Below are 18141 nucleotides of genomic sequence, written 5' to 3'. Positions count from 1 at the left end.
CTTACCAACTGAAATCGTGGCTCATCTGGCCAGACCAGCGTTTTCCAGTTGTATGGGGTCCAACCGATATGATCACTAACCCAGGAAAGGCACTGCAGGCGATGTGGTGGTAGCAAAGGCACTCTGTCAGTCGGCTTCTGCCTTAGCCCGTTGACGCATTTCGCCGCAAGCTTCTAACAGATACGTTCGTCGTACGTCTCACATTGATTTCTGCGAGCATTTCACGCAGTGTTCCTTGTTATCACTGACAACTCTTTGCAAACGCCACTACTGTCAGCCGTTAAGAGAAGGTCGTGGGGCACTGCGTTGTCCTTGGTGAGAGGTAATGCCTGAAATCTGGTATTTTCGGCGCAACCTTGACACTGTGGATCTCGGAATACATAATTCTCGAACGATTTCCGAAATGGAACGTCCCATGCGTCTAGCTCCAACGACCATTCAGCTTTCAAAGTCAGTTAATTCCCATCGTGCGGCCAGAATGGCGTCGGAAACCATTTCACGTGAATCACCAGAGTACAAATGGCAGCTCCGCCAATGCACTGCCCTTTTATACCCTGTGTGCGCGATACTAACGACATCTGTACATGCGCGTATTGCTATGACCGTTGTCGCCTCAGTGTATAACAAAAGACTTTGGTTGAAACAGTTACTTAGAGATGTAAAAATTAGCAGTAAATGGAGTAGAGCAACAAACTTGTCGACACTGTGGTGTCACCGCCAGACACCACACTTGCTAGACCGAGCGAGGTGGCGCAGTGGTTAGGCACTGGACTCGCATTCGGGAGGACGACGGTTCAATCCCGCGTCCGGCCATCCTGATTTAGGTTTTCCATGATTTCCCTAATTCGCTCCAGGCAAATGCCGGGATGGCTCCTTTGAAAGGGCACGGCCGACTTCCTTCCCCATCCTTCCCTAACCCGATGAGACCGATGACCTCGCTGTCTAGTCTCCTTCCCCAAACAACCCCAACCCCCCCCCCCCCCCCCCCCCAACACTTGCTAGGTGGTAGCCTTTAAATCGGCCGCGGTCCGTTAGTATACGTCGGACCCGCGTGTCGCCACTATCAGTGATTGCAGACCGAGCGCCGCCACACGGCAGGTCTAGAGAGACTTCCTAGCACTCGCCCCAGTTGTACAACCGACTTTGCTAGCGATGGTTCACTGACAAAATACGCTCTGAGTTGCCAAGACGATAGTTTAGCATAGACTTCAGCTACGTCATTTGCTACGACCTAGCAAGGCGCCATATTCAGTTACTATTCTGAACAGACAATATTGTGAATCATGTACCGTCAAGAGCGACGTTCATCATTAATGGGTTAAAGTTAAGTATCAAACTAATTCTACATCTACATCTACATTTATACTCCGCAAGCCACCCAACGGTGTGTGGCGGAGGGCACTTTACGTGCCACTGTCATTACCTCCTTTTCCTGTTCCAGTCGCGTATGGTTCGCGGGAAGAACGACTGTCTGAAAGCCTCCGTGCGCGCACTGATTTCTCTAATTTTACATTCGTGATCTCCTCGGGAGGTATAAGTAGGGGGAAGCAATATATTCGATACCTCATCCAGAAACGCATCCTCTCGAAACCTGGCGAGCAAGCTACAACGCGATGCAGAGCGCCTCTCTTGCAGAGTCTGCCACTTGAGTTTGTTAAACATCTCCGTAACGCTATCACGGTTACCAAATAACCCTGTGACGAAACGCGCCGCTCTTCTTTGGATCTTCTCTATCTCCTCCGTCAACCCGATCTGGTATTCTCATTCCTTGGCATGTTCCAGACCTCACGTCAGTATAGTTCTTCCCTCCTCACGCCAGCCTGCGTGAGCTGAAACGCGTGCCTTTCGGCTTCCAATCGTAACACGGTGTTGGCTCTTCTGCCAACACAACAGACACACTGATGGCTCAGCAAGGGAAACCATCTCTGTCATCTCACTAAAGTAGATTTTAGGAAGTGAAAATGACGGAGCCAGAATTATTGGTTCCCTTTGTACAATTTTCTAACTTCTCCAAGTTCAGCTGCGACTGTAAATGTATTTTGCTGAAATTCTGCGAATGTAAGAGTATAACAGGGCAGAATGAGACGGAATATTCCAAACGAATTGCATCACTTTTGTTTGGGTATCAACAGAACTAAGATCACTTTGCTTCTTAGTATTTGAAACACACAATTTCCAAATACAGGGTCTAACATCTTGAAAAAACCGAATACTGATAAGGCCGTTGTCCTGACTTTCTCTTAGATAACCTTTAATGGATGTTAGAAATGGTAGAATACAATTCGTAGAAGACGGTCGGTGTCGCCGAGCGGTTCCAGGCGCTACAGTCTGGAACCGCGCGAGCGCTACGGTCGCAGGTTCGAATCCTGCCTCGGGCATGGATGTGTGTGATGTCCTTAGGTTAGTTAGGTTTAAGTAGTGGTAAGTTCTAGGGGACTGATGACCTCAGCAGATAAGTCCCATAGTGCTCAGAGCCAAAATTCGTAAATTAGTGACTGAAGTGAAGTAACAAGCTCAAAATGATCCTTGTTACGGTAGGTTGAGTTATCGATTTGATTAGCGTAGCCAGTTACGCTTATAAAAATAAATAAAATTTCACACCAGATAATTGAAATGCATCATCTGAGTAAAAATCCCTGAGGTTTTATGAAAGGTGGTGTATTCAACTGTCTACTGTACGCCTCTACTAAATACTCGTCTAACAAATACGTGGTTGAGACTGTCATTCCAACGTCTGTTTTCAGACATAACTTAATTCAACAACAGTTCGTGTACAGAAATGTAATTTCTTCATTTTTTTAATATTTCTCTTTTTGTGGGGCGAGAGGAACTTCGAGGAGGAAAAAGTATGTTGTTCTGTCTGCAACTAAATACGCCTATGTAACGGAAGTCGAATCTACCTTTAACTCTGTAAACTCTAACCTCTCAAGGCAAGACCTCTTACTTCAATCCAAGCGGAAACTATAACTTTGCCTGTTAATGATGAATCTTTTTCCATGGAACTCTGTAAATAATCTTTGTATGTCCATCTTTGTACAAGATGGTGGTTGGGATGTCGGTTGGTCTGTTTCATGTGATCAGCAGAGAACTATCAGCCACAAATTCTGAGCTCTTCGTTAACGTTAGTAAAGGGTTGCAGCTGAAGGAGTGCTGCTGTTTACGTCTGAAAATACGTATAGCTATTGACATAAGAAGCAAAGCAGTTCATAGTGCACCAGCGCGCTCTGCAGACTCAGGATGAAGCCGCGCGAGAGCTGTGACGTCATCGCACTCAAGGTCTACTCGTGCCGCGCCCTGCTTGGAGACTCAGCGTGGCCACCGTCTAGCAGACGCACAAGGTCACGTCCATTTAACTCCATCACCTCTGCCTGCGTTCAGACTTTAAAACGGCCACAAAGTTAGCTGCTACCAGCATAGTTGCATCCGGTTGTTTTACATCGTCAAGTATCCAGATTTAAAATAATTCGCATCACTCAGTAAGGAAATAAAGGCAGGCTTATGAAGTGAGGTATCCACAACGTTTCGTAGAAACAGAGCGCAACGTCTCATTACGTAACGGTGAGGAGAGACCCTTTTTATTATTTTTTAAAAGAGGAGTTATATAAATCAGGATAAGGTAGTGGTGATTTGAAACATGGTTTCAGAGTCTTAACTGGTGCTTCGTCTCGCTCAGTGAATGGTATTAATAAAGCGTGAAAGTTAATGTAATTGTTGAATGTGATACTCACTTTATACATCAGCGATAAAGTCCTTTTCTGTTTTTAATAGGAACTGTGTGAAACATTGTTTAGCACTAATGACATTGCGGTTTATGTAAACGACCGCCGTAAATATCTAATGGTGACCTATGAAATTTAGAACGATACGCATTGTTTAGTTTAACGGCTTGTATTTTCTGTTTTTCATTACTTGCATCAGCGGCTCAAAGCTGAAAACTGCTATTTCGCGTAGCTGTTATTGTTTAAAATTTTCTTGTTTAGTATACATTATTCCGAGTTTCCGTATTTTGTTAATTGTTTCTGCTGTCCATTTTCACTCTGCGCGTAGATTTCGTCTCGCTACACTGTTGAATATTTAAAAATTACGTGTTGTGGCTTCCCCACAACTACTTCGTCTGCGTTTCAACAACTTTGATAAACGAACTTGCTTCGCCAAGCAAAGTTCCGAAGTATTTGTGGACTGTGTCGTATTTGTTTTGTGTACGGGTCATGTTCCTGTGTTTAGAGGTATACCTCTAATTTAGTTGGAGATTCTAACTTCCAGTGTCACAACAACTCCTGCTTATTCGTGGTATTGTATGACTAATACTAAAAAGTGTTCCACAATTGTTTGTCATTATTGTTCTGTCTGCTTTATAACTTCCTCCGGCGAATGTACCTTTGATATGGAAAAAATTATGGGTGAATCTAGCGCCACTATAGACTACTATGTTGCTTACTTGTTCGTCCCTTTTTAGGCTACTAACTATCTTCGTGTGCAAATGTTTTATACGTTTACTGCTTCTGCGAATCTAATACAGCAATGTCGCTTACCAATATTTCTGCAGCGGTCGGTTTGGTTTCTACTTCGTTGGTGTTACGTCCCACAGTATCATAAGCAGCGACAATGCCGCGAATAGAACAGTGATCCTGGAAGTGGCGATCAACCAGTTTGTCACGAACAGTAACGCTTTTTGCAGGATGACTCTCCCACCACTATGGCCTAGTTTAGACCATATTTTAAATGATTGCGGCGACGATGCTAGGGTGATTTTATATATGCTTTTTACGGAGCTATCATGGTTTCATTATATTAGGGCATGCTTTAAAACATATCTGAAGATGGTCATCGCCGAACTGGTAATCTAAGGACTAATTTTGTAACAATGGTCGAAAATAAGCTTACTTTACTTTTCACAGTAATCCGGTTTGACCTTTTCTGGTTTTGAACGACTCTGGTTACGTTTTTACAGGAAATGGTTAAGTAGCTACTGCAGTGACTGTTTCTGGTTAAGCACAACCGGTTTTAAGCATAAACTTCTTCATTAGTACAGATGTGGCGTACGAGGTACACAAGTCAGTGTGAATCCTCGTTTGAGAAAAGAGCGCCATAACTCCCACAAAAGCTCATGCTTTTCGTCAATACCCTTCCCACTTGTTGTGTAATGCAATATAGCGCACCCACTAAAATTTTAGTAAAACCGAGGCATAGCTGTAGAGGATAGTGTTGTATCTTAGGGAGACTTTTTAGACTTTCGTCTGTAGCCAGCCCTGTAAGAAAAGTTTAATGTATTTCCCCATTCCATTTTGAAATGATAGAATTTCATTTGTGTGTGCTGTAGTCTTTTTCTGAAATTGCAAAAATTACTCCGGAAAAGTAATATTTCTTCAAAGGTGTAAATCTGTTCTAAGGAACAACATGGTCTTGTACTAATGAGTAAATATTCCATTCAAATTTAAAAAAAACTGTTTCAATCGTGACGATCTTGTCAGTACCGTATTTAATCGTTTATGTGTTAAATTATTACTTTAATACGAACAGATAATCAGTAAATGAAATCAAGTTATGACGTATTATGATAAAACCAGTCACAAGTTGAAAACATTTTGAAACAGAAGCTACTGGCAGCTAACACAAATTTTCTTTTTCAAGACAGGGAAAAACTGTTAACAGACGTCTTACGTAGAACAAAGCCTTCTTCCGTTTCAAGATTTAAGACGGTGGATGACCGACAAAGTACGGCTTAGCCGTCCACACGCTATGTAACTAGTTTTTAAATTTACAGTGTTTTACTCACCAAGATACTTTGTAACGGAAGAATTAAAAATATCTTCAAATAGCTTTAACATATTACACACCACTTAAATGTGTAAAACTCGTGCCGGCCTGGGTGGCCGAGCGGTTCTAGGCGCTACAGTCTGGAACCTCGCGACCGCTACGGTCGCACGTTCGAATTCTGCCTCGGGCATGGATGTGTGTGATGTCTTTAGGTTAGTTCGATTTAAGTAGTTCTAACTTCTAGGGGACTGATATCTCAGAAGTTAAGTCCCATAGTGCTCAGAGCCATTTGAATCATTTTTGTAAAACTCGTAATATCTACAAACGCTGCACAAGAGACAGCCTCATGTCCAACAACAAAAGCAGTAGAGACTATCGGAAACTGTTTATGGCGATTTCTAGAATCACACTGGATGGAAACACCAACCAGGAGTTGTCGTGTGTTCCTAGGCACAACACCCTTCAGATAAAGAACGCTCTCCTACCAACAGGACTCTCTATCTCATTAAAATGCAATCCAGTTGGAATCTCCTCGTACCTCCAAGCCGTTTCCAAATATTTTGCAACTTTACTACAACAATGCGAAATGTGGAAGCTGTGCCATCTTAGCATGAACCTAATTGATTATAATCAGACGTAAGCAGTAAAGGACAAATGTTCCAAACACAAACAAAAATAAAGGCTTTGACGAAAATTTCTTGCTGCACACTCATGTAATTAATGCAAGAAATACTATTTTCATAGTGAAATGTCAAGTCTACTTGAATCATTCTTTTTCTATACACTGCCTAAAAATATTAACTTTTTCCTTCACCTACTTTTAATTCCCATTCATTTCAGTACTCCAAAAACTTTTATGAGATATTAGATACCTTCTTAATATTAGGTGTATACGTTGGTGATACGTGACTTATCACTAGAGATTGTCGTTTTATGTAGTTTTTATTCCTGCTCTTGTGTTCCCGGAATAAGTTTTAAATCCCATTAGACTAGCACTAAAAATTTTAGTTATCTCTCCCTCTATTCGGTGCTTCCGACACTGTTATTCAAGTTTTCTTTTAACGACACTACTCAGTTAGTTGGCGGCGGTAGAATCGTTCTGAGGTCTGCTTCAAATGCCGGTTCTCTAAATATTTTCAATAGTGTTCCTCGAAGAGAACGCCACCTTCACTCCACAGATTGTCATTTGAGTTCCCGAAGGATCTCCGTCAAACGTACGTGTTGTTCGAACCTACCGGTAACAAATCTAGCAGCGCACTTCTGAAATGCTTCAATATCCGACCTGGTGCGGATCCCAAACACTCGAGTAGTACTCAGGAATTACACGAACTAGCGTCCCGTATACGGTCTTCTTTACAGATGAACTACACTTTCGTAAAATTCTTCCAATAAACCAAGGGCGACCGTTCGTCTTCTTTAGCAGAATACTCATATGCTCGTCCCATTTCCTGTCGATTTGTAGTGTTACGCCTAGACATCTAAACGATGTGACTGTGGCAAGCGGAAAACTACTAATGCTGCATCCGAACATTATGGGGGTTTGGTTTTCCTACTCATCCGCATTAACTTGCATTTTTCTATATTTGAAGCTAGTTGCCATTCATAAAACAAACTAGAAATTTTGTCTAAGTCATCGTGCATCCTCCTAAAGCCATTCAACTTCAACATGCTCTCATACACCACAGCATCATCAGCAAACAACCGCAGATTGCAGCTCATCCTGTCCACCTGATCATTTGCATATATTTAAAATAACAGCGGTCCTGCCACATTTCCCTGGGGAAAGCCCGACGATACCCTTGTCTGATGAACACTCGCAGTAGAAGACAGCATTCTGGGATCTGTTACTTAAGAGGTCTTCGAGACACTCACATATTTGGGAACTTGTTCCATATTTTTCGTTAACAGACTGAAATGGAGCACCGTGTCAACTGCTTTTCGGAAATCTAGAAATACGTAATCTGCCTGTTGCCATCGATGCATGGTTTGCTTTGCAAAACCATGCTGATTCACGGGTAAAGCTTCTTGGTCTCAAGGCAGTTTAATATATTGAGGTGAGAATTCGTTCAAGAATTCTTCAGGAAACCGATGTTAAGGATATTGGTCCATAATTTTGCGAGTCCGTTCTTTTACCCTTTTTATATGCAGAGGTCACCTGCTCTTTTTTCCAGTTGCTCGGCACTTTGCGCTCGGTGAGAGATTCGCGATAGAGTGCAAGCTAAGCAAGGGGCCAATGCCGTAGGAACAGGGATTCCCTTTGGACCTGGTGACTTCTTTGTTTACAAACCATCCTGTTGTTCCTCTACGCCAGGGACGGTTGCTATCTGAAACATCCCCTTAGAAAAATTAAGAATGACAGCGCTGGTAAACCACTTACGTTATTTGATTTTCACACAGCTGAGCAAAACTGAGGGTAGTCACACATTTCTCTCTTTACTTATTCTGATCAACACTAGACTGACTTTTTTTTAGCGCAACGCAATCTAACTTTCAATAATCCCTACAAAAGAATGGCCCTGACTAACAATAACCTATACTTTTCATGAATCGCTTACCTCACAAATATCTTCGTTACTCAAACTACTGCAATACAGCGTGTGCGAATACTACCGGCTAAATAAAAGATTCTAACTAGTCAAGGTACTAACTACTAACAGGCATAGTTAGCAAATGAAAGATTTTGATGGAGAATAAAGAATGTATTTACCTTAATAGTGTTCAGAAGTCATAATATACATATCAGTTCATGACATCCGGTCTTACAAATTTCCTTTTTCTGACGGACATACGTTCAGATCGTCCGCTCTCAAAACTGTGTCATCTCTCTCCCCACATCCACCACTGCTGGCGGCTCACCTCCAACTGCGCAACGCTACGCACTGTTCACATCCAACTGCCCAACACTATAATAGAGAATATTCCAACAATGCAAATCAGCGGCAGACTGCACACAGCACAGTCAGTGATTTTCATACAGAGCGCTACGTGGCGTTACCAACATAAAAACCTAAACAACCTACTTACATATCTTGTGCTGTCACACCAGACTGGTCAACGAGTGACTGGATAGTAGCCTTAGACCTGCTTAGCTGTTTTACGTAGGACCATAATTTTGTTGTGCTGTTGACCAGAACTTTTGTTAAGGTATGACGGCGGTAGTGACCGTATGCTTTTCGCATAGATCCTTTCACATATCCTTTCACAGATGTACGAATCTCTTTGTACGTCGTTATTTGCAGGTTCTCATTAGAACCGAACGTACCTTGAGTGGTCTGTTGAATCACCCGATCCTGATGCCATAGAAAACGTCTGCGGATACTTGGAAGAGCAGGCAAAACAAAGAGATAAATAATCCACATCTACATCTCCATCTACATACTCCGCAATCCACCATACGGTGCGTGGCGGAGAGTACCTCGTACCACAACTAGCATCTTCTCTCCCTGTTCCACTTCCAAACAGAACGAGGGAAAAATGACTGCCTATATGCCCTAATCTCTCCTATCTTATCTTATCTTTGTGGTCTTTCCGCGAAACGTAAGTTGGCGACAGTAAAACTGTACTGCAGTCAGCCTCAAATGCTGCTTCTCTAAATTTCCTCAGTGGCGATTCACGAAAAGAACGCCTCCTTTCCTCTAGTTCCTGAAGCATTTCCGTAACACTCGCATGATGATCAAACCTACCAGTAACAAATCTAGCAGCCTGCCTCTGAATTGCTTCTATGTCCTCCCTCAATCCTACCTGACAGGGATCCCAAACGCTCGAGCAGTACTCAAGAATAGGTCGTATTAGTGTTTTATAAGCAGTCTCCTTTACAGATGAACCACATCTTCCCAAAATTCTACCAATGAACCGAAGACGTCTATCCGCCTTCCCCACAACTGCCATTACATGCTTGTCCCACTTCATATCGCTCTGCAATGTTACGCCCAAATATTTAATCGACGTGACTGTGTCAAGCGCTACACTACTAAAGGAGTATTCAAACATTACGGGATTATTTTTCCTATTCATCTGCATTAATTTAGATTTATCTATATTTAGAGTTATCTGCCATTCTTTACACCAATCACAAATCCTGTCCAAATCATCTTGTACCCTCCTACAGTCACTCACCGACGACACCTTCCCGTACACCACAGCATCATCAGCAAACAGCCGCACATTGCTATCCACCCTATCCAAAAGATCATTTATGTAGATAGAAAACAACAGCGGACCTACCACACTTCCCTGGGGCACTCCAGATGATACCCTCATCTCTCACCATCGAGGACAACGTACTGGGTTCTATTACTTGGGAAGTCTTCTAGCCACTCACATACTTGGGAACCAATCCCATATGCTTGTACCTTAGTTAGGAGTCTGCAGTTAAAGATATCGTTCCAGATTACGTTTGGGTCGTTCTATCGTCAAAATCCCGCGCTGGTTGGAGGACCCCGTCCATAATGCTCCAGATGTTCCAGACCGGAGAAAGATCCCCGTAGTCAGGTAACCTACAAGACCAGACAAGGTAACCTTGGCTTCAACTGGATACGGTTATTTCTCACGAATAGAGGCGTTCAAAAAAGGAGGAGGCAGTGTTACACTTTATTAGCCTGATGTCTCCAGTGGCTTTCTAGTTTTTTGTCCAATGTGCTTACTTTGCGATGCAGCTTCGCATGTGACAGTTCTTTTTATTTTTATGAAACTGTGGTAATGAGATTTCCTCCATCCCAACCGGGCGAAAGTCTTGTCGCGTTATGAAGCGGATGCTGGCACGGCGACGGTGCGAGCGCGGCTACATCGGCCGCCCAGACCTCGGCCTCGGCGCGTGTTCATGCGGGGCGTCGGCGTGGCGCGTGGCGCGGCCATAGCAGGCGGGCAGGTTTTCTGCGCGCCAGCTGCCGGCAGCAGAGGAGGAGGAGAGGGGAGGCGCGAGTTCAAGGGCGGCCGCGACCTGACCTCCCGGTGGCGCAAAGAGGCCGAGCCGCCGGCGCCAGAGCGGTCCGGAGGCTGCTGGCCGCAGCTGCCGCCTCCGACTGGTCCTCCGCAGGCGCCGAGGCGCGAAATGAAGCAGCCGCTGGAACGACGACCCAGAACCTAACAGCCGCGGGATCGCAGCGTTCTTAAGAACAAACGACATCTCTTAAAGAGCCAAAAAAACACACTACTGGCCAGTAAAATTGCTACACCAAGCAGAAATGCAGATGATAAACGGCTATTCATTGGACAAATTTTATACTAGAACTGACATTTGATTACATTTTCAAGCAATTTGGGTGCATGGATCCTGAGAAATCAGTACCCAGAACAACCACCTCTGACGGTAATAACGGCCTTGACACGTCTTGGCATTGAGTCAAACAGAGCTTGGATGGCGTGTACAGATACAGCTGCCCATGCAGCTTCAACACGATACCACAGTTCATCAAGAGTAGAGACAGGAGTATTGTGACGAGCCAGTTGCTCGGTCACCATTGACCAGACGTTTTCAGTTGGTGAGAGATCTGGAGAAGGTGCAGGCCAGGGCAGCAGTCGAACATTTTCTGTATCCAGAAAAGCCCGTACAGGACCTACAACATGCGGTCGTGCATTATCCTGCTGAAATGTAGGGTTTCGCAGGGATCGAATGAAGGGTAGAGCCACGGGTCGTACCACATCTGAAATGTAACGTTCACTGTTCAAAGTGCCGTGAATGCGAACAAGAGCTGACCGAGACGTGTAACCAGTGCCACCCCATACCATAACGCCGCGTGATACGCCAGTATGACGATGACGAATACACGCTTCCAATGCGCGTTCACCGCGAAGTCGCCAAACACGGATGCGACCATCATGATGCTGTAAACAGAACCTGGATTCATCCGAATAAACCACGTTTTGCCACTCGTGCACCCACGTTCGTCGTTGAGTACACCATCGCAGGCGCTCCTGTCTATGATGCAGCGTCAAGTGCAACCGCAGCCATGGTCTCCGAGCTGATAGTCCATGCTGCTGCTAACGTCGTCGAACTGTTCGTGCAGATAGTTCTTGTCTAGCAAACGTCACCATGTGTTGACTCAGGGAGCGAAACGTGGCTGCACGATCCGTTACAGCCATGCGGATAAGATGCCTGTCATCTCGACTGCTAGTGATACGAGGCGGTTGGGATCCAGCACGGCGTTCCGTATTACCCTTCTGAACCCACCGATTCCATATTCCGCTAACAGTCATTGGATCTCGACTAACGCCAGCAGCAATGTCGCGATACGATAAACAGCTATCGCGATAGGCTACAATCCGACCTTTATCGAAGTCGGAAACGCGACGGTATGCATTTCTCCTCCTTACGCGAGGCATCAGAACAACATTTCACCAGGCAACGCCGGTCAACTGCTGTTTGGGTATGAGAAATCAGTTGGAAACTTTCCTCATGTCAGCACGTTGTAGGTGTCGCCACAGGCGCCAACCTTGTGTGAATGCTCTGAAAGGCTAATCATTCCCATATCACAGCATCTTCTTCCTGTCCCTTAAATTTCGCGTCTGTAGCATGTCATCTTTCTGGTGTAGCAATTTCAATGGCCAGTAGTGTAGATTAGAAAGCGCAGTGTAACTTATCTCCTGCTCGGAAAGCAACTTCGTACTTGGAGTCCTATCAGAGGGCACGCTCGCGGTCTTTGTGTTGTCTTCATGTCTTTCTAGATGCGCCTCAGTCGTTGGTTTGCAGAAGGAGTTACATTGAGCATCTCCGACTGGCAGTTATGTGGGACCTGATGGCTGGAAACAACTTCCGGAATCGGATCGTACAATGAACGGAAATCTGGACTGCCGAACTCACTTGGGTGAGAAAATGGCGCTCAAATTGCATGACGAAAAAATGTTCAAATGTGTGTGAATTCCTAGCAGAGCAAACTCTGAGGTCATCGGTACCTAGACTTACAATTACTTTACCTTATGTTAAGTACACCATACAAACCCATGGCCGGAGGAGGACTCGAACCTCAGGCGGGAGAGGCCGTCCAATCCGTGACATGGCGCCTCAAACCGCGCGGCCACTCCGCCCGGCTTGCATGACGAACTTGGTCTCACCGAGCTGTGTGTTACCTTCAGATATACGGACAAAGAGGAGCGGCGGAGGCACATGGTCTTGTATGGTGAGCACTTTTACCCTGCGCTGTAGGGTGCTTCTACTCCGTGCTTCAATTGACCCTCTTGCTAAGGCGTCTTCACCGGTAGTCATGTTCTAGAATTGGATTTTACCTTACGCTTATATATATGACTGATGCCTTCGTGTCTACTGCATTGTGGATAACTCACGAAAAGTGCGAGTTGTCAACGTAACACTTGCCGACAAGTTCTTTGGTCTTGTCTTAATTGAGCCGACTATGGCGCTTTGGTTCTAGTTGCATTTATGCAGCTGTATTAATTTCCAAGAGCGCAAGTGGTATACTTACTAAGAGTTTTATCTACTTGGGTTACAAATATTCGATTAGTGGAAGCTGGCTGGGCATTTTTGCATTTATAGGCACATTCTTTGCCTAATTTACTTAATACTGTTCCTTCTTAAATGGACCTGTATGGGATTCGGTTTCAGATTAACTGTAATTACTGATTACTTGCCATTGAGACTAACTAGGTGTTAGCGTGGGCGTCTGGTCCAAGTTAATTATTCGTGTCCACTTGTACATATCTTTGTCAGTTCCCACTTTTCTTATAGTGTGAGCGTCTGTTTTAAGTTAATTAAGATTGTCCATGACTTTTTACTGCTATCAGTTGGTCGTTGTGTAACAAATTTTACTTGTACTTGTGTTAATCATTGCCCCTTATGGCTTTTGTAAATGTGCCTTACTCACTGGCCTGAGCCGATGCCCAAGGGTCCTTTTGTGACAGCGTTATTAGTAGGTAATTTTGATGACGAATACCTTCCTCTCTTCGTTTCAGTTCATACATGCTTTCCCAATACAAGTGGGAACTGCAGCAGCCACTAGAGAGCTTAAAATCACCTGATATTAGATTATACCATTTCGAATAGCCAAATTTGTTATCTGTTTAACCGTATGTTGAAGGTCACACAGTTTGCTTATGATATCTTAAAGAATAAAGTACATATATGGTATATATGAATAAACGTGTTTTCTAGAACTGATGTTTGATTATTTACCCACAACCCTACCGCTCACACCTTCCCGCTTGCTACACTGTTTAACACAGGTTTCTTGCGAACTTAGTTAATAATCTCGACAGAAATCAAACAGGGTAAGGGTTCAAAGTTATCGAAGTCCAAAACACACCTGAGTACTTCAGTTTCACAGAAGCAAGTGTCATCTACTCGCTTAAGTTAGCTACGCCTCCCTCTTCGCCTGAATTCCGCCTTCGGCTATGTTACGACTTCACGCTCAAGTACTGTCCTTTTCCGATCAACTATGAGCGCACACTGCACGCCGTAGACATGTACACAAAATCAGAAAAACTGCTCGGCACTCCAGGCAAATGCATTTACAAACTACTGTAAATTTTCCATACTGGAAGAAACACTTTGTCGATCAGTAACTCCCCAACTCAGAGCAATAATACGAGGGCTATTTATTTATTTTTCGAGGTAATAAATGGGTTCAAATGGCTCTATGGGACTTAACATCTGAGGTCATCAGTCCCCCAGAGCTTAGAACTACTTAAACCTAACTAACCTAAGGACATCACACACATCCATGCCCGAGGCAGGATTCAAACCTGCGACCGTAGCGGTCGCGCGCTTCCAGACTGAAGCGCCTAGAACATCCCAGCCACAGCGGCCGGCACGTTCAAGGTAATAGCTCGCGAGACTAAAACTACAGTGAGAAACTGATGTAGCTTTGCACAGACGTGTGGCGCACTGCTTCTAGTATGCCGTCGATCGCGTTACGTCTCACTTTTCGGTTCTGAGCGCACAGTGAGCACCTAAAGATGCCTAGAATAGTAGTGTTAACCGCCGAGAGTGAAGTGCTTGTTGCCATTCGATTTCTTTGTGCTGATGAGTTCCAACTGATTTCTTGGAGCCCATATAACGTTAACTATCATGCGTAACGGAAAAGTGCGGCAATAATGCAAGAACTTTGAAGTAAAACGTACTGATTTTCCTGATGGAGGTGGTCACGTCAGGAAGCGAGTGGATCAGGCGCTTCCAGAAAATCGTCTACTAAGTACAATCCAGAATAAATGAAGAGGAATGTTGTCATCAGGCGTTGTACTTCTTCGTGGCAGTGCTTGGCGACAAACTACCAACAACGCCCCAGAGTGTTTAAACATTCAGGCCCTCCGTCTAACCACCCCCAGGACCAGAATCAATGCATCTTCGTCCGTCCTTTCCAATTTGAAAAGCTACGGAGAAAAACGGTTATTTTACAAAAGTCACTAAATACTAAGCCAGTCTACAAGGTTCTGACCACAAAACTTGTTGTGGTCTGACAAGACAGCCAGTCCACAGTGACGGGTAACCGAAAGGCACGCGCTTAAACTCACGCAGGCTGGCGTGAGGTCTGAAACAGGATACGTAATGAATGCTATAAAGAAAAGTACGTAGCTGCTGGAATACTTAACTTTAATCCACAATTGGTGAACATTGGTCTTGTTACTGTACATGCTTCATTAGATACATAGCTAAGGATAAATGGCGCCTTGCTAGGTCGTAGCAATTGACTTAGCTGAAGGCTATGCTAACTATTGTCTCGGCAAATGAGAGCGTAATTCTCAGTGAACCTTTCATAGCAACGTCGGCTGTACAACTGGGGCGAGTGCCAGGACGTCTCTCTAGACCTGCCGTGTGGTGGCGCTCGGTCTGCAATTACTGACAGTGGCGACACGCGGGTCCGTCGTATACTAATGGACCGCGGCCGATTTAAAGTGCTACCACCTAGCAAGTGTGGTGTCTGGCGGTGACACCACAAAACTCATTATAACTCTCCCCTGAACTTTACTTTATGCATATTAGAGGAAAACAAACCAATCAGCACTAGGCTGGAAAAAGCCAAAGTTCACCGGACGCTAAAAGCCAGCTGTTGCGTTCCTATGAGGCAAGAAGATGTCCCCGTGGCACTGCAATCTCAGCGTAATAAAATCCGTGTCTCAGTTAAAAACATAAATGAATAACTAATTCTTCCAACTGTAGTCTCAGCAGACTCCGAAATGATATATTTCACTCTGGCGGACACTGTTTCTGCTTCCGGCTTTCTTCCGAAAGATTTATATACATAGAACATTATCACTGTCGTTTGTTAATGTTTTATTCCTTAGCTTCTCTTTACGTCAATCTTAAAGAATACCATAATGTCAAGAGAGTCGTTGCTCTAAATGAACTAACATCGAAATCATCGTTAAATGTTCAATTCACATTAAAATTATGCTATAGAATGATGCTATAGGCTGACGAGTCATGTTGTAGACGCCCTCTCTTGCTGCTACGCATCAAAGCACCACATTATTAGCCGGCCGCGGTGGCCGAGCGGTTCTAGGCACTTCAGTCCGGAACCGCGCGACTGCTGCGGTCGCAGGTTCGAATCCTGCCTCGGGCAATGATGTGTGTGATGTCCTTAGGTTAGTTAGGTTTAAGTAGTTCTAAGTTCTAGGGGACTGATGACCTCAGATGTTAAGTCCCATAGTGCTCAGAGCCACTTGAACCAACCACATAATTCCTTACGTGCAGAGTACTCTAGTACTCACAGGGCGGATGATCAACCGAAGCGGAAGTAACATCGAATGTGCTCCAAGTAAGCGTAACAACAGGCCTTCTAATCTTTCCACTGAGAGGGTCAGCAGCATCACAAAACATTTCGCTTACTATGTTGTTTTCTACAAGAAAATATCTTTGTTGGGTGAACGTAAAGCAATATGGAAAAGGAATAAATAGAGTCCGCTTGTGTAGTGAGCGGAAGTTTCCATTAAATGTAGATAAATGAAATATAATGCCAACTCATTACAAGATAAGGGGCCAATAACTTCTGTACATAAAAATGTGTTAGAGATGTTACTAAGGAGTGATGTGGAGTAGTACCATTCTATAAAATTACTATTAAGGCAGACGATTCGTTCGAAAGCCTTTCGAAGAATGCATTTATCTGTAAAGGAAATATAATACAAAACACAGTTCTAGTGTGAGAAGGTTGTTGGTCCAAAAAAGCTTTTGGAAGAGCGCACAGCATATGGAAAGGAAACTAGATAGAAGACGTTTGTGTAACCAGTTAAAGAGTAGGAAGGCGACTGTTCGAAAGGCTGTTGGAAGAGTACAGTGCATATGGAAAGGAAACTGGATACAAGACGCTAGTGCAACAAATTGTAGAGTACGAAGGTAACTGGTTCAAAATACTTTTAGTAGGAGTCCGAACATCTGGATGGGAAACTTGATACAAGACGGTATAGCAACCAGCTCTAGAGTAGAAAAGTCGGTGGTACGAAAGGCTTTTGGAAGAGAGCAGTGCACTTGGAAAGGCAACTGGATACAAATTGCTAGTACAATAGATTCTAGAGTGGAGCGGTGATGGATTGGTTGGAAATGCTTTTAGTTGGTTTTAGTGTATCTGGAAATGAAACTGGCTGCCAGATGCTAGTGCATCCAATTTTAGGAAGCCGACCGCGGTGGCTGTGCGGTTCTAGGCGCTCCAGTCCGGAGCCGCGCTGCTGCTACGGTCGCAGGTTCGAATCCTGCTTCGGGCATGGGTGTGTGTGATGTCCTTAGGTTAGTTAGGTTTAAGTAGTTCTAAGTTTTAGGGGACTGATGACCACAGCAGTTGAGTCCCATAGTGCTCAGAGCCATTTGAACCATTTTTTGAATTTTAGGAATGTGATTGGTTCGAAATGGAATTTGGAAGAGGGTAATATATTTTGAAAGGAAACTGAATACTAGAGACTATTTCAACAAATTCTAGGGTGCTTTGATTCTGGAAAGGATGCCACATATTGTAGACTAGGAAGGTTATTGTTTCGAAAGGATTTGAGAGGGGTGCAGTCCATCTGGGAAGGAAACTTGATACAAGACGCAAGATCAACCAGTTCTGTAGGATGTGGGCTACAAGGTTCATAACAGGTCACTGTGACAGAAATGTTTGGAGGATGAAAGTGAGACTATTAGGAAGACAGACGACACAGTTCTCGTGAAACTTCCCCTGTATTGCAAAATGCTGTAGAAACTTCTGCTGTCACCATCGTAAACAGGCATAGGTATCATGAGAATATAATAACAGGGATGCTGTGTGCAGGGATGTATAGATTTTCGTTGTTGCATATCTCAAGAAGTGAATACGAGAGGGCAAAATATCACTAATAATGGTGGTGCGTGTTCCCTGCCGTACACTATACACTGAGTTGACTCCTAGGATAACCTTAAACTGAAAATAAACGCCAGCCAGGCTTAATTAATGGTGATAAATAAATAAAAAAGACAAATAAGGTCAA

This window comes from Schistocerca americana, chromosome 2 (genome assembly GCF_021461395.2).
Source record: "Schistocerca americana isolate TAMUIC-IGC-003095 chromosome 2, iqSchAmer2.1, whole genome shotgun sequence".
NCBI classification, from domain to species: domain Eukaryota; kingdom Metazoa; phylum Arthropoda; class Insecta; order Orthoptera; family Acrididae; genus Schistocerca; species Schistocerca americana.
Note: the sequence above shows the minus strand (reverse complement) of the source record.